The 19,379-nt window shown below is 42.8% G+C and overlaps 1 protein-coding gene and 2 long non-coding RNA genes across 3 annotated transcripts in view; all 3 read left to right on the top strand.

Moving 5' to 3' along the window:
• The window catches only part of LOC139556020 (contactin-4-like), a 168,738-nt gene that overhangs the window by 86,488 nt on the left and 62,871 nt on the right, over positions 1 to 19,379 (top strand). The gene's annotated exons all lie outside the window — the stretch shown is intronic.
• On the top strand, positions 8,935 to 11,092 carry LOC139555989 (uncharacterized). Its single transcript, XR_011671048.1, has 2 exons — positions 8,935 to 9,692; positions 10,969 to 11,092. It is a non-coding gene; the product is annotated as an uncharacterized lncRNA (long non-coding RNA).
• LOC139555983 (uncharacterized) lies at positions 15,406 to 17,563 on the top strand. Its single transcript, XR_011671047.1, has 2 exons — positions 15,406 to 16,163; positions 17,440 to 17,563. It is a non-coding gene; the product is annotated as an uncharacterized lncRNA (long non-coding RNA).

Here is a 19,379-nt window from a genome sequence, read left to right as displayed (position 1 = left end):
ATGGGCAAAAAATTCGCACCTGCTTACGCCAATATATACATGGCTGAATGGGAGAGAGAGGCACTGGCCAAGTGTCCATATCAACCCACTTTTTATTACCGCTTTTTAGACGACATAATAGGAGCCTGGCCCCACGACATCCAATTATTCACAGATTTCATAAACATTCTCAACAGTCATCATTCATCCATTAAGGTTAAATACACAATTCATCCGCAAGAAGTCAACTTCTTAGACACAACTGTTTTTTTCAGTAATAACAATCAATCACAGAAAACACTACACACTAGAGTCTACTTCAAACCAACAGACACACATGCTTTACTTCATAAACACAGTTACCATCCTAAACATACATTTAAGGGAATAATAAAATCACAAATCATACGGTTCTACAGGATATCATCTTGCAAGCAAGACCTGGATTATGCAATAAATACACTATTCAATGCACTTAGAAGAAGAGGATATTCAAAACGATTTTTAAGAACCATTAAAAACAACACATTGGCCGCCCTCCCTCCCATTCATCCAACACTCATAGACCACATCAAATCACCCACCTCTCTTAACCTTAACCTCAATCCTACTCCTAACCTTAACCTCTCCCTAAACCCCACGCCTAACCTTAACCTCTCCCCAAACCCCACGGCTAACCTTAACCTCTCCCCAAACCCCACGGCTAACCTTAACCTCTCCCCAAACCCCACGCCTAACCTTAACCTCTCCCCAAACCCCACGCCTAACCTTAACCTCTCCCCAAACCCCACGCCTAACCTTAACCTCTCCCCAAACCCCACGCCTAACCTTAACCTCTCCCCAAACCCCACGCCTAACCTTAACCTCTCCCCAAACCCCACGCCTAACCTTAACCTCTCCCCAAACCCCACGCCTAACCTTAACCTCTCCCCAAACCCCACGCCTAACCTTAATGTTTACCATTACCCTAATCAGGGTTCTCATCCTAACTTAATCTCTACCTCCCTCCTTCACCCTAATCCTGACTCCCCTATGGAAAGTGATCTGCACCAATCACTAAACCGCAACACTTCCTCTGTCTCTTCTCCTTTGTCATCAATACTCAATCAACAGACAATTATCATCCCCCTAGTAACCACATTTTCACATAGAATCAGATCCCTACATCAATCAATCAAACACAACTTCTCTACAGTTCAGCACACTTACATACCACTCAAACCATACAGAATAATTTCAGCATTCAGAAAGAACAACAATTTAAAGGACCTCCTCACCAAAGCAAGATTCAGTAGTAAGCCACCACAAGACCCCAAATCTCACAATTTCCATTTTCGACAGATAAAGTTCATTACAAACATACACAGCCATACATCAGCACCAGTACAAGAATCCTATTCATTGAACACCCATAACGCCATTTATATCATTACATGCACACTCTGCAATAAACAATACATCGGAGAAACCAAACACACCATAGAAACCAGACTCAAACAACACCTGTATAACATTAAAAGGGCACACCTACAAACGGCACTCATAACCCACTTCCAGGAGCACCCCATCACCCACCTTACCATATCAGGGTTACAGTCACACATAGGCTGGACCTGTGGGCAGCGAAAGAGGGTAGAACGGGAGTGGATCCAGCACCTACAGACAATAACGCCAAATGGCCTGAACGAGAGGTTTTAGAAAATGGGTTTTAACAGACAGGAAAATGGATGGAGAAGAACATGGTTTTATTTATATTTTATCTATACTCTATATATTTATGTTTTGTTCAGTTTTAGTTTGGCATTTCCTTTTCTTAGGTCTTTCCTTTCTTTTAATATGATAAAACAATAAAACCAACTAAATGCACAATATTGCTTTTATGTTCATATTTAACAACATCATGGTTGAATGAATCTTTCACCACATCGGCTCCTGCACTGTCACCCAGAAAAAGAGCCATTTTAGAACTTACTTCAGTTTAATTTATGATCTTAGGAGGACACCTACGGGCCTTTTTAAGTACTACACCTAATATAAAAGATCATCAGAAGAGGGATAAACAGGAGATTGGCCTGTGCACCGTAAAACAAACTAGCTGAAACGAAACACAATTATATTCAAAACCTAACCCTAGCCCGTGCCATCCCTGGGTTGTCCCTCTTCAAGTATAGTACTGCTTTCAGGTGCTGGTTTCTGCTCCTCGTGTGGCGTGTTGCTGCTCCGCTGTCCACGGGTCATCCACGTCCAGACCCACCGGGAGAGCAACAGCGCTTATGAATTACAGCAATATATTACATTGAATCACTCTTCTTTTCCCCAACACTTATTCTTTTTATTTTCTTTGATTTGTCTCATTGTGCTAGAGGGATTGCATTGGACCCATATACAGAACCACACACAACAACTAAGAAATAAAAAAGTACAGGATAATAGAAAATGTAACTGAACTGAACAGAATAACAATATAGGGACAGAATAGGGAGGGAAAGTTAGGGAAGTAAAGGATCAGAGAGGGAAATACTGGGACAAATGAAGGACTATCAGGACAAAGGATATTTAATGGATAGAAGGTATGACTTGGGATATTGCTAGGTTCATTTATAACACAGTCTGGAAACTGAACTAAAAAGCACACCGAAGAAAGAGGAGCTTAGTATATAAGCCCTTGTAATGCCATAACTTTCCCGCCTTTGAGTATCTCCAGCTGGCAAATTGAACCAATAGGGTAACAGAAAGATAGAAACGCCCAATTTGGGCGCAGTGGCTGGGTCTCTCCCTCCTAATTGCGCTCATTTTAAAAGGTACGGGGTTCTCAGTCGAGGAAAAGATCCCTCTGATGAAGCAGAAAACTCTGCGAAACGTTAGGGTTTTGCAAACAGGACTTCACAGTGGATTTTAACATTGCTTGGCTTTTAGTCACCTTTTTGATTTTAAACAATATAATTAAAAGTTACGTTTTAGAGTTAAGATGTGGAGGGGTAAGGGGGAGCTCATTGACTAAAGTGCACAGACATTTGGGGAAGCAATCGAGATTTTAACCTGTGGAACCAGATCTTTTTAACAGGATTGGACTCAAACCTCATCTCTATCTCCATATCGCAATAACCCAGCCTACAAAGAACACGGCGAAAGAACAACGGATCACAGCCCCAGCCCTGGAACTTGGAAACGCAAAGAAACAAATCGGTCACCTCACTTCCACCTCCATATTTCAAGAACCCGGCCGACAAAATACCAAGGGGGTAAGGACTGGTCCTGAGCAGCACAAAAAGTATCGTGCTGTTCAGGCCTTCACATCTTCTATTCTAAATGTAGTATTGCCCTGCTTTTTTTATTTACACTGTCCGGTCCTCCTCGACTGAGAACAACCTGGTTGTATTATATTAACTAGGAAACGTAGTATTTAGGTATTTTAGCATCAGGGTTTTGTAACAATGCAGGCATTAATGAATTTGAAGACCAAGTCACATGACAGGATAGCACAACCCCAAACCCAACCTTACGCATACAGACAGCCTGGCCTATACGACCCCCCAGATGAAGAGACAAGGCAGACTGCAAAACTGTACTTTAAATTAATACAGGCAACCCACCACATGGAGGTGGTGGAGAAGGCACTTAAAAACCATGCATTCCCTACTGGTATGATGAGACAGGTGCATCGTGTCACCAACTTTATCAAACCATCTTCACCCACAGACTACACCACAACAAAATTATCACAGAACACACACCAGTGGATGCAAAACAACATGAACATACTACAGACACATTACCGATCAACCACCTACACCATTACACAACAAATAAACACACCCAACACTTTGGCACTGACAATCGCAATAGGCTGGGCACATAAGAGATACAAACATAAATTGACACCCACCACCATCATTAGAGTCGAAACCACCTTGAAACTCCCTCAGGCCTCTTCCTCTCCCCAACAGACAACTATACAGACCAACACAATACGAGACCAACCACATACACTTCCAGCAATAGAACACACCCCACTACAGATTTCCCCACCAACGATACTAAATTCAATTCCAAACCCAGTGCCCCCTCTCTCCTCAGCAGAGGAATTTCCACCCTTGTCAAAACCTCGCCCCCTGCCAAAAAGACAACCATCATACCTACGGACACTATCACTGGGAAAACAACCGACCCTGAGTGAAACCTATAACCTTCGCATACAGACTCCTTCCAAAACACATCTTCACTCCCTACCCTCAACATCCACCCTCACTGATTCTTCCCTTTCCAATCAAAAAGGAGAGGCAAGAATAGCAACCCCTACAACTGGAAAGGAGAAATGGAAAAGTCCAATGGGTCCCCCTACTCCCAAAGCAGCCACTCCTATCATAGCCCAGGTTCACCACACAGTCAACAGTCAACCAGAAACTTGTACACCTACAGCTACACCCATTAAACAAAACACTAACTGCAAAAGAGCACAGGGTAATGTAGCAATATTACTAAGAGACATCATTACATCTGCTCCTCTTTCACCCACAGGAGGCGCCAGGAAAGGGGTACAGACAAGGACAGGGCAACTCAAGGGGCATATGACGATGACTAAAGGGCAAGACAATGGGCAACACCCCAAAGCTCCCAAACCTGAACCCCCACAAAAAACAAATATCGCTGTGCCTCTGCCTGTCCAGGGCCCCTGTATAACTGGCGCCTCAAAATACCCACCATCATCCCTACCACAACCCCATCTTCAACCCCAACCACAGCCTAAACCCACACATCCCCCCCAAAAACCCTTCTATCACAAGGCTAGGCCGAATTACAAGGTGGCAGATTGGAACATTGAGGGACACACACCAACACTCATCATAGGAGACTCAAACCTCAACCGGATCCCACCATTCAATAACCCCAACATCCAGGTAGACAGTTACCCAGGGGCAACATTCTATCATTTCACAAAGATACTGGAGAAAACCCCCATACATACAGACACGGCGACTGTTGTTATCTCGGTGGGCCTGAACAACAAGGATCACGACCCATTTCAAACATCACTGAAACAGTTGTCAGGTATGCACAAGGAGGCAAAGAAAACATTTCCAAACGCAACAATATACATCCCGGTCATCAGCCATTCACCTCTTCTTAGTCCACAACAGAAGAGAAATCTTAAGCTCATCAACGCTTACATTACCACTAACTTCCCAACCCTATTAGAGATTCCACAAGACACATTTCACACAACAACAGATCTCATACACTGGACATCCACCACAGCAGACCTCATCTTTCAACACTGGTGCAGACAGTTAAATTTACATTAACCACAAGCCACAGTCTGGATAGAAATAATCTTTCTCTTAATCTCTTTCCTTCCCTAATAACCAGTGCAGATCCTCCAATTAGGGGAGCAGTGGACCAGTCAACAACTAATATCATGAATCTTTCCAAATCCTTCATACCCACAGCAGCACAGGTAAAGCTCCTGGAGAGAGGGTTAACATTCATCCCTCGGCCAAACAAATTTGATTGGGAGGAACTTCAAAGGGACACCCACAAATATCACAGAAGACTTAAACTGTTGGACTACTATGACTACAACACAGACGACAACCACCAACCATTTACTTTACCATCTACCTGGGAACCTAAAACCTCCCAGATAGATGGTAGAATCAGGAGACTAATCAGAATAGACAAGAACACACTTCACAACCATCAGATGCACACTGATAGGGAGGATAACCTCACACACGTAGAAAGACAGGCAATACAACAACTCAAAAATAACCCACACATAATCATCAAACCAGCAGATAAAGGTTCAAAAATAGTCATATTGGATAAACATCAATACATGTATGAAGCAAACAGACAGTTATCAAACACCAAACATTATAAACGAATAGAAAACAGTATACAACCACAGACACAGACACAGTTAAGGACAATAATAAAAAGACTCTATGACCAACACTACATTACAGCAAAACAACGGGACTTTCTTTACGGTACAGACACCCCACGACCTAGACTATTCTATTTACTGTTAAAAGTACACAAGGAACCGGGGACATGGACAATTCCCTTTGAAGTTCCCCCTGGCAGACCAATTGTTTCAGACTGCAACAGTGAATCCTATAACATCTCGCAATATATAGATCATCACATTAACCCTCTCTCCACCAGGCACCCCAGCTTTCTCAGGGACACTTACCACTTTATGGAGAGGATTGGACCCATAGTTGTTCCCTCCCACACACACATATTCACGATAGATATTGATAGCTTATACACTAATATAAATACAGCAACAGGAATACAAGCAATTAGAAATATCTTTAAGAGATACCCAGACAACACTAGACCGGACATAGAAATATTACAATTATTAGAAATCAGCCTTACTAGCAATGACTTTTTATTCAACGATCACTATTACCTGCAGGTGGAGGGAACAGCTATGGGCAAAAAATTCGCACCTGCTTACGCCAATATATACATGGCTGAATGGGAGAGAGAGGCACTGGCCAAGTGTCCATATCAACCCACTTTTTATTACCGCTTTTTAGACGACATAATAGGAGCCTGGCCCCACGACATCCAATTATTCACAGATTTCATAAACATTCTCAACAGTCATCATTCATCCATTAAGGTTAAATACACAATTCATCCGCAAGAAGTCAACTTCTTAGACACAACTGTTTTTTTCAGTAATAACAATCAATCACAGAAAACACTACACACTAGAGTCTACTTCAAACCAACAGACACACATGCTTTACTTCATAAACACAGTTACCATCCTAAACATACATTTAAGGGAATAATAAAATCACAAATCATACGGTTCTACAGGATATCATCTTGCAAGCAAGACCTGGATTATGCAATAAATACACTATTCAATGCACTTAGAAGAAGAGGATATTCAAAACGATTTTTAAGAACCATTAAAAACAACACATTGGCCGCCCTCCCTCCCATTCATCCAACACTCATAGACCACATCAAATCACCCACCTCTCTTAACCTTAACCTCAATCCTACTCCTAACCTTAACCTCTCCCTAAACCCCACGCCTAACCTTAACCTCTCCCCAAACCCCACGGCTAACCTTAACCTCTCCCCAAACCCCACGGCTAACCTTAACCTCTCCCCAAACCCCACGCCTAACCTTAACCTCTCCCCAAACCCCACGCCTAACCTTAACCTCTCCCCAAACCCCACGCCTAACCTTAACCTCTCCCCAAACCCCACGCCTAACCTTAACCTCTCCCCAAACCCCACGCCTAACCTTAACCTCTCCCCAAACCCCACGCCTAACCTTAACCTCTCCCCAAACCCCACGCCTAACCTTAACCTCTCCCCAAACCCCACGCCTAACCTTAATGTTTACCATTACCCTAATCAGGGTTCTCATCCTAACTTAATCTCTACCTCCCTCCTTCACCCTAATCCTGACTCCCCTATGGAAAGTGATCTGCACCAATCACTAAACCGCAACACTTCCTCTGTCTCTTCTCCTTTGTCATCAATACTCAATCAACAGACAATTATCATCCCCCTAGTAACCACATTTTCACATAGAATCAGATCCCTACATCAATCAATCAAACACAACTTCTCTACAGTTCAGCACACTTACATACCACTCAAACCATACAGAATAATTTCAGCATTCAGAAAGAACAACAATTTAAAGGACCTCCTCACCAAAGCAAGATTCAGTAGTAAGCCACCACAAGACCCCAAATCTCACAATTTCCATTTTCGACAGATAAAGTTCATTACAAACATACACAGCCATACATCAGCACCAGTACAAGAATCCTATTCATTGAACACCCATAACGCCATTTATATCATTACATGCACACTCTGCAATAAACAATACATCGGAGAAACCAAACACACCATAGAAACCAGACTCAAACAACACCTGTATAACATTAAAAGGGCACACCTACAAACGGCACTCATAACCCACTTCCAGGAGCACCCCATCACCCACCTTACCATATCAGGGTTACAGTCACACATAGGCTGGACCTGTGGGCAGCGAAAGAGGGTAGAACGGGAGTGGATCCAGCACCTACAGACAATAACGCCAAATGGCCTGAACGAGAGGTTTTAGAAAATGGGTTTTAACAGACAGGAAAATGGATGGAGAAGAACATGGTTTTATTTATATTTTATCTATACTCTATATATTTATGTTTTGTTCAGTTTTAGTTTGGCATTTCCTTTTCTTAGGTCTTTCCTTTCTTTTAATATGATAAAACAATAAAACCAACTAAATGCACAATATTGCTTTTATGTTCATATTTAACAACATCATGGTTGAATGAATCTTTCACCACATCGGCTCCTGCACTGTCACCCAGAAAAAGAGCCATTTTAGAACTTACTTCAGTTTAATTTATGATCTTAGGAGGACACCTACGGGCCTTTTTAAGTACTACACCTAATATAAAAGATCATCAGAAGAGGGATAAACAGGAGATTGGCCTGTGCACCGTAAAACAAACTAGCTGAAACGAAACACAATTATATTCAAAACCTAACCCTAGCCCGTGCCATCCCTGGGTTGTCCCTCTTCAAGTATAGTACTGCTTTCAGGTGCTGGTTTCTGCTCCTCGTGTGGCGTGTTGCTGCTCCGCTGTCCACGGGTCATCCACGTCCAGACCCACCGGGAGAGCAACAGCGCTTATGAATTACAGCAATATATTACATTGAATCACTCTTCTTTTCCCCAACACTTATTCTTTTTATTTTCTTTGATTTGTCTCATTGTGCTAGAGGGATTGCATTGGACCCATATACAGAACCACACACAACAACTAAGAAATAAAAAAGTACAGGATAATAGAAAATGTAACTGAACTGAACAGAATAACAATATAGGGACAGAATAGGGAGGGAAAGTTAGGGAAGTAAAGGATCAGAGAGGGAAATACTGGGACAAATGAAGGACTATCAGGACAAAGGATATTTAATGGATAGAAGGTATGACTTGGGATATTGCTAGGTTCATTTATAACACAGTCTGGAAACTGAACTAAAAAGCACACCGAAGAAAGAGGAGCTTAGTATATAAGCCCTTGTAATGCCATAACTTTCCCGCCTTTGAGTATCTCCAGCTGGCAAATTGAACCAATAGGGTAACAGAAAGATAGAAACGCCCAATTTGGGCGCAGTGGCTGGGTCTCTCCCTCCTAATTGCGCTCATTTTAAAAGGTACGGGGTTCTCAGTCGAGGAAAAGATCCCTCTGATGAAGCAGAAAACTCTGCGAAACGTTAGGGTTTTGCAAACAGGACTTCACAGTGGATTTTAACATTGCTTGGCTTTTAGTCACCTTTTTGATTTTAAACAATATAATTAAAAGTTACGTTTTAGAGTTAAGATGTGGAGGGGTAAGGGGGAGCTCATTGACTAAAGTGCACAGACATTTGGGGAAGCAATCGAGATTTTAACCTGTGGAACCAGATCTTTTTAACAGGATTGGACTCAAAGAACAACGGATTACTGCCCCAGCCCTGGAACGTTAAGAAACAATCTTTAACCTCATCTCTATCTCCATATCGCAATAACCCAGCCTACAAAGAACACGGCGAAAGAACAACGGATCACAGCCCCAGCCCTGGAACTTGGAAACGCAAAGAAACAAATCGGTCACCTCACTTCCACCTCCATATTTCAAGAACCCGGCCGACAAAATACCAAGGGGGTAAGGACTGGTCCTGAGCAGCACAAAAAGTATCGTGCTGTTCAGGCCTTCACATCTTCTATTCTAAATGTAGTATTGCCCTGCTTTTTTTATTTACACTGTCCGGTCCTCCTCGACTGAGAACAACCTGGTTGTATTATATTAACTAGGAAACGTAGTATTTAGGTATTTTAGCATCAGGGTTTTGTAACAATGCAGGCATTAATGAATTTGAAGACCAAGTCACATGACAGGATAGCACAACCCCAAACCCAACCTTACGCATACAGACAGCCTGGCCTATACGACCCCCCAGATGAAGAGACAAGGCAGACTGCAAAACTGTACTTTAAATTAATACAGGCAACCCACCACATGGAGGTGGTGGAGAAGGCACTTAAAAACCATGCATTCCCTACTGGTATGATGAGACAGGTGCATCGTGTCACCAACTTTATCAAACCATCTTCACCCACAGACTACACCACAACAAAATTATCACAGAACACACACCAGTGGATGCAAAACAACATGAACATACTACAGACACATTACCGATCAACCACCTACACCATTACACAACAAATAAACACACCCAACACTTTGGCACTGACAATCGCAATAGGCTGGGCACATAAGAGATACAAACATAAATTGACACCCACCACCATCATTAGAGTCGAAACCACCTTGAAACTCCCTCAGGCCTCTTCCTCTCCCCAACAGACAACTATACAGACCAACACAATACGAGACCAACCACATACACTTCCAGCAATAGAACACACCCCACTACAGATTTCCCCACCAACGATACTAAATTCAATTCCAAACCCAGTGCCCCCTCTCTCCTCAGCAGAGGAATTTCCACCCTTGTCAAAACCTCGCCCCCTGCCAAAAAGACAACCATCATACCTACGGACACTATCACTGGGAAAACAACCGACCCTGAGTGAAACCTATAACCTTCGCATACAGACTCCTTCCAAAACACATCTTCACTCCCTACCCTCAACATCCACCCTCACTGATTCTTCCCTTTCCAATCAAAAAGGAGAGGCAAGAATAGCAACCCCTACAACTGGAAAGGAGAAATGGAAAAGTCCAATGGGTCCCCCTACTCCCAAAGCAGCCACTCCTATCATAGCCCAGGTTCACCACACAGTCAACAGTCAACCAGAAACTTGTACACCTACAGCTACACCCATTAAACAAAACACTAACTGCAAAAGAGCACAGGGTAATGTAGCAATATTACTAAGAGACATCATTACATCTGCTCCTCTTTCACCCACAGGAGGCGCCAGGAAAGGGGTACAGACAAGGACAGGGCAACTCAAGGGGCATATGACGATGACTAAAGGGCAAGACAATGGGCAACACCCCAAAGCTCCCAAACCTGAACCCCCACAAAAAACAAATATCGCTGTGCCTCTGCCTGTCCAGGGCCCCTGTATAACTGGCGCCTCAAAATACCCACCATCATCCCTACCACAACCCCATCTTCAACCCCAACCACAGCCTAAACCCACACATCCCCCCCAAAAACCCTTCTATCACAAGGCTAGGCCGAATTACAAGGTGGCAGATTGGAACATTGAGGGACACACACCAACACTCATCATAGGAGACTCAAACCTCAACCGGATCCCACCATTCAATAACCCCAACATCCAGGTAGACAGTTACCCAGGGGCAACATTCTATCATTTCACAAAGATACTGGAGAAAACCCCCATACATACAGACACGGCGACTGTTGTTATCTCGGTGGGCCTGAACAACAAGGATCACGACCCATTTCAAACATCACTGAAACAGTTGTCAGGTATGCACAAGGAGGCAAAGAAAACATTTCCAAACGCAACAATATACATCCCGGTCATCAGCCATTCACCTCTTCTTAGTCCACAACAGAAGAGAAATCTTAAGCTCATCAACGCTTACATTACCACTAACTTCCCAACCCTATTAGAGATTCCACAAGACACATTTCACACAACAACAGATCTCATACACTGGACATCCACCACAGCAGACCTCATCTTTCAACACTGGTGCAGACAGTTAAATTTACATTAACCACAAGCCACAGTCTGGATAGAAATAATCTTTCTCTTAATCTCTTTCCTTCCCTAATAACCAGTGCAGATCCTCCAATTAGGGGAGCAGTGGACCAGTCAACAACTAATATCATGAATCTTTCCAAATCCTTCATACCCACAGCAGCACAGGTAAAGCTCCTGGAGAGAGGGTTAACATTCATCCCTCGGCCAAACAAATTTGATTGGGAGGAACTTCAAAGGGACACCCACAAATATCACAGAAGACTTAAACTGTTGGACTACTATGACTACAACACAGACGACAACCACCAACCATTTACTTTACCATCTACCTGGGAACCTAAAACCTCCCAGATAGATGGTAGAATCAGGAGACTAATCAGAATAGACAAGAACACACTTCACAACCATCAGATGCACACTGATAGGGAGGATAACCTCACACACGTAGAAAGACAGGCAATACAACAACTCAAAAATAACCCACACATAATCATCAAACCAGCAGATAAAGGTTCAAAAATAGTCATATTGGATAAACATCAATACATGTATGAAGCAAACAGACAGTTATCAAACACCAAACATTATAAACGAATAGAAAACAGTATACAACCACAGACACAGACACAGTTAAGGACAATAATAAAAAGACTCTATGACCAACACTACATTACAGCAAAACAACGGGACTTTCTTTACGGTACAGACACCCCACGACCTAGACTATTCTATTTACTGTTAAAAGTACACAAGGAACCGGGGACATGGACAATTCCCTTTGAAGTTCCCCCTGGCAGACCAATTGTTTCAGACTGCAACAGTGAATCCTATAACATCTCGCAATATATAGATCATCACATTAACCCTCTCTCCACCAGGCACCCCAGCTTTCTCAGGGACACTTACCACTTTATGGAGAGGATTGGACCCATAGTTGTTCCCTCCCACACACACATATTCACGATAGATATTGATAGCTTATACACTAATATAAATACAGCAACAGGAATACAAGCAATTAGAAATATCTTTAAGAGATACCCAGACAACACTAGACCGGACATAGAAATATTACAATTATTAGAAATCAGCCTTACTAGCAATGACTTTTTATTCAACGATCACTATTACCTGCAGGTGGAGGGAACAGCTATGGGCAAAAAATTCGCACCTGCTTACGCCAATATATACATGGCTGAATGGGAGAGAGAGGCACTGGCCAAGTGTCCATATCAACCCACTTTTTATTACCGCTTTTTAGACGACATAATAGGAGCCTGGCCCCACGACATCCAATTATTCACAGATTTCATAAACATTCTCAACAGTCATCATTCATCCATTAAGGTTAAATACACAATTCATCCGCAAGAAGTCAACTTCTTAGACACAACTGTTTTTTTCAGTAATAACAATCAATCACAGAAAACACTACACACTAGAGTCTACTTCAAACCAACAGACACACATGCTTTACTTCATAAACACAGTTACCATCCTAAACATACATTTAAGGGAATAATAAAATCACAAATCATACGGTTCTACAGGATATCATCTTGCAAGCAAGACCTGGATTATGCAATAAATACACTATTCAATGCACTTAGAAGAAGAGGATATTCAAAACGATTTTTAAGAACCATTAAAAACAACACATTGGCCGCCCTCCCTCCCATTCATCCAACACTCATAGACCACATCAAATCACCCACCTCTCTTAACCTTAACCTCAATCCTACTCCTAACCTTAACCTCTCCCTAAACCCCACGCCTAACCTTAACCTCTCCCCAAACCCCACGGCTAACCTTAACCTCTCCCCAAACCCCACGGCTAACCTTAACCTCTCCCCAAACCCCACGCCTAACCTTAACCTCTCCCCAAACCCCACGCCTAACCTTAACCTCTCCCCAAACCCCACGCCTAACCTTAACCTCTCCCCAAACCCCACGCCTAACCTTAACCTCTCCCCAAACCCCACGCCTAACCTTAACCTCTCCCCAAACCCCACGCCTAACCTTAACCTCTCCCCAAACCCCACGCCTAACCTTAACCTCTCCCCAAACCCCACGCCTAACCTTAATGTTTACCATTACCCTAATCAGGGTTCTCATCCTAACTTAATCTCTACCTCCCTCCTTCACCCTAATCCTGACTCCCCTATGGAAAGTGATCTGCACCAATCACTAAACCGCAACACTTCCTCTGTCTCTTCTCCTTTGTCATCAATACTCAATCAACAGACAATTATCATCCCCCTAGTAACCACATTTTCACATAGAATCAGATCCCTACATCAATCAATCAAACACAACTTCTCTACAGTTCAGCACACTTACATACCACTCAAACCATACAGAATAATTTCAGCATTCAGAAAGAACAACAATTTAAAGGACCTCCTCACCAAAGCAAGATTCAGTAGTAAGCCACCACAAGACCCCAAATCTCACAATTTCCATTTTCGACAGATAAAGTTCATTACAAACATACACAGCCATACATCAGCACCAGTACAAGAATCCTATTCATTGAACACCCATAACGCCATTTATATCATTACATGCACACTCTGCAATAAACAATACATCGGAGAAACCAAACACACCATAGAAACCAGACTCAAACAACACCTGTATAACATTAAAAGGGCACACCTACAAACGGCACTCATAACCCACTTCCAGGAGCACCCCATCACCCACCTTACCATATCAGGGTTACAGTCACACATAGGCTGGACCTGTGGGCAGCGAAAGAGGGTAGAACGGGAGTGGATCCAGCACCTACAGACAATAACGCCAAATGGCCTGAACGAGAGGTTTTAGAAAATGGGTTTTAACAGACAGGAAAATGGATGGAGAAGAACATGGTTTTATTTATATTTTATCTATACTCTATATATTTATGTTTTGTTCAGTTTTAGTTTGGCATTTCCTTTTCTTAGGTCTTTCCTTTCTTTTAATATGATAAAACAATAAAACCAACTAAATGCACAATATTGCTTTTATGTTCATATTTAACAACATCATGGTTGAATGAATCTTTCACCACATCGGCTCCTGCACTGTCACCCAGAAAAAGAGCCATTTTAGAACTTACTTCAGTTTAATTTATGATCTTAGGAGGACACCTACGGGCCTTTTTAAGTACTACACCTAATATAAAAGATCATCAGAAGAGGGATAAACAGGAGATTGGCCTGTGCACCGTAAAACAAACTAGCTGAAACGAAACACAATTATATTCAAAACCTAACCCTAGCCCGTGCCATCCCTGGGTTGTCCCTCTTCAAGTATAGTACTGCTTTCAGGTGCTGGTTTCTGCTCCTCGTGTGGCGTGTTGCTGCTCCGCTGTCCACGGGTCATCCACGTCCAGACCCACCGGGAGAGCAACAGCGCTTATGAATTACAGCAATATATTACATTGAATCACTCTTCTTTTCCCCAACACTTATTCTTTTTATTTTCTTTGATTTGTCTCATTGTGCTAGAGGGATTGCATTGGACCCATATACAGAACCACACACAACAACTAAGAAATAAAAAAGTACAGGATAATAGAAAATGTAACTGAACTGAACAGAATAACAATATAGGGACAGAATAGGGAGGGAAAGTTAGGGAAGTAAAGGATCAGAGAGGGAAATACTGGGACAAATGAAGGACTATCAGGACAAAGGATATTTAATGGATAGAAGGTATGACTTGGGATATTGCTAGGTTCATTTATAACACAGTCTGGAAACTGAACTAAAAAGCACACCGAAGAAAGAGGAGCTTAGTATATAAGCCCTTGTAATGCCATAACTTTCCCGCCTTTGAGTATCTCCAGCTGGCAAATTGAACCAATAGGGTAACAGAAAGATAGAAACGCCCAATTTGGGCGCAGTGGCTGGGTCTCTCCCTCCTAATTGCGCTCATTTTAAAAGGTACGGGGTTCTCAGTCGAGGAAAAGATCCCTCTGATGAAGCAGAAAACTCTGCGAAACGTTAGGGTTTTGCAAACAGGACTTCACAGTGGATTTTAACATTGCTTGGCTTTTAGTCACCTTTTTGATTTTAAACAATATAATTAAAAGTTACGTTTTAGAGTTAAGATGTGGAGGGGTAAGGGGGAGCTCATTGACTAAAGTGCACAGACATTTGGGGAAGCAATCGAGATTTTAACCTGTGGAACCAGATCTTTTTAACAGGATTGGACTCAAAGAACAACGGATTACTGCCCCAGCCCTGGAACGTTAAGAAACAATCTTTAACCTCATCTCTATCTCCATATCGCAATAACCCAGCCTACAAAGAACACGGCGAAAGAACAACGGATCACAGCCCCAGCCCTGGAACTTGGAAACGCAAAGAAACAAATCGGTCACCTCACTTCCACCTCCATATTTCAAGAACCCGGCCGACAAAATACCAAGGGGGTAAGGACTGGTCCTGAGCAGCACAAAAAGTATCGTGCTGTTCAGGCCTTCACATCTTCTATTCTAAATGTAGTATTGCCCTGCTTTTTTTATTTACACTGTCCGGTCCTCCTCGACTGAGAACAACCTGGTTGTATTATATTAACTAGGAAACGTAGTATTTAGGTATTTTAGCATCAGGGTTTTGTAACAATGCAGGCATTAATGAATTTGAAGACCAAGTCACATGACAGGATAGCACAACCCCAAACCCAACCTTACGCATACAGACAGCCTGGCCTATACGACCCCCCAGATGAAGAGACAAGGCAGACTGCAAAACTGTACTTTAAATTAATACAGGCAACCCACCACATGGAGGTGGTGGAGAAGGCACTTAAAAACCATGCATTCCCTACTGGTATGATGAGACAGGTGCATCGTGTCACCAACTTTATCAAACCATCTTCACCCACAGACTACACCACAACAAAATTATCACAGAACACACACCAGTGGATGCAAAACAACATGAACATACTACAGACACATTACCGATCAACCACCTACACCATTACACAACAAATAAACACACCCAACACTTTGGCACTGACAATCGCAATAGGCTGGGCACATAAGAGATACAAACATAAATTGACACCCACCACCATCATTAGAGTCGAAACCACCTTGAAACTCCCTCAGGCCTCTTCCTCTCCCCAACAGACAACTATACAGACCAACACAATACGAGACCAACCACATACACTTCCAGCAATAGAACACACCCCACTACAGATTTCCCCACCAACGATACTAAATTCAATTCCAAACCCAGTGCCCCCTCTCTCCTCAGCAGAGGAATTTCCACCCTTGTCAAAACCTCGCCCCCTGCCAAAAAGACAACCATCATACCTACGGACACTATCACTGGGAAAACAACCGACCCTGAGTGAAACCTATAACCTTCGCATACAGACTCCTTCCAAAACACATCTTCACTCCCTACCCTCAACATCCACCCTCACTGATTCTTCCCTTTCCAATCAAAAAGGAGAGGCAAGAATAGCAACCCCTACAACTGGAAAGGAGAAATGGAAAAGTCCAATGGGTCCCCCTACTCCCAAAGCAGCCACTCCTATCATAGCCCAGGTTCACCACACAGTCAACAGTCAACCAGAAACTTGTACACCTACAGCTACACCCATTAAACAAAACACTAACTGCAAAAGAGCACAGGGTAATGTAGCAATATTACTAAGAGACATCATTACATCTGCTCCTCTTTCACCCACAGGAGGCGCCAGGAAAGGGGTACAGACAAGGACAGGGCAACTCAAGGGGCATATGACGATGACTAAAGGGCAAGACAATGGGCAACACCCCAAAGCTCCCAAACCTGAACCCCCACAAAAAACAAATATCGCTGTGCCTCTGCCTGTCCAGGGCCCCTGTATAACTGGCGCCTCAAAATACCCACCATCATCCCTACCACAACCCCATCTTCAACCCCAACCACAGCCTAAACCCACACATCCCCCCCAAAAACCCTTCTATCACAAGGCTAGGCCGAATTACAAGGTGGCAGATTGGAACATTGAGGGACACACACCAACACTCATCATAGGAGACTCAAACCTCAACCGGATCCCACCATTCAATAACCCCAACATCCAGGTAGACAGTTACCCAGGGGCAACATTCTATCATTTCACAAAGATACTGGAGAAAACCCCCATACATACAGACACGGCGACTGTTGTTATCTCGGTGGGCCTGAACAACAAGGATCACGACCCATTTCAAACATCACTGAAACAGTTGTCAGGTATGCACAAGGAGGCAAAGAAAACATTTCCAAACGCAACAATATACATCCCGGTCATCAGCCATTCACCTCTTCTTAGTCCACAACAGAAGAGAAATCTTAAGCTCATCAACGCTTACATTACCACTAACTTCCCAACCCTATTAGAGATTCCACAAGACACATTTCACACAACAACAGATCTCATACACTGGACATCCACCACAGCAGACCTCATCTTTCAACACTGGTGCAGACAGTTAAATTTACATTAACCACAAGCCACAGTCTGGATAGAAATAATCTTTCTCTTAATCTCTTTCCTTCCCTAATAACCAGTGCAGATCCTCCAATTAGGGGAGCAGTGGACCAGTCAACAACTAATATCATGAATCTTTCCAAATCCTTCATACCCACAGCAGCACAGGTAAAGCTCCTGGAGAGAGGGTTAACATTCATCCCTCGGCCAAACAAATTTGATTGGGAGGAACTTCAAAGGGACACCCAATGACAAATATCACAGAAGACTTAAACTGTTGGACTACTATGACTACAACACAGACGACAACCACCAACCATTTACTTTACCATCTACCTGGGAACCTAAAACCTCCCAGATAGATGGTAGAATCAGGAGACTAATCAGAATAGACAAGAACACACTTCACAACCATCAGATGCACACTGATAGGGAGGATAACCTCACACACGTAGAAAGACAGGCAATACAACAACTCAAAAATAACCCACACATAATCATCAAACCAGCAGATAAAGGTTCAAAAATAGTCATATTGGATAAACATCAATACATGTATGAAGCAAACAGACAGTTATCAAACACCAAACATTATAAACGAATAGAAAACAGTATACAACCACAGACACAGACACAGTTAAGGACAATAATAAAAAGACTCTATGACCAACACTACATTACAGCAAAACAACGGGACTTTCTTTACGGTACAGACACCCCACGACCTAGACTATTCTATTTACTGTTAAAAGTACACAAGGAACCGGGGACATGGACAATTCCCTTTGAAGTTCCCCCTGGCAGACCAATTGTTTCAGACTGCAACAGTGAATCCTATAACATCTCGCAATATATAGATCATCACATTAACCCTCTCTCCACCAGGCACCCCAGCTTTCTCAGGGACACTTACCACTTTATGGAGAGGATTGGACCCATAGTTGTTCCCTCCCACACACACATATTCACGATAGATATTGATAGCTTATACACTAATATAAATACAGCAACAGGAATACAAGCAATTAGAAATATCTTTAAGAGATACCCAGACAACACTAGACCGGACATAGAAATATTACAATTATTAGAAATCAGCCTTACTAGCAATGACTTTTTATTCAACGATCACTATTACCTGCAGGTGGAGGGAACAGCTATGGGCAAAAAA

This window comes from Salvelinus alpinus, chromosome 2 (assembly GCF_045679555.1).
Source record: "Salvelinus alpinus chromosome 2, SLU_Salpinus.1, whole genome shotgun sequence".
Classification (NCBI taxonomy): domain Eukaryota; kingdom Metazoa; phylum Chordata; class Actinopteri; order Salmoniformes; family Salmonidae; genus Salvelinus; species Salvelinus alpinus.
This window is presented reverse-complemented; position numbering and strand designations above follow the sequence as displayed.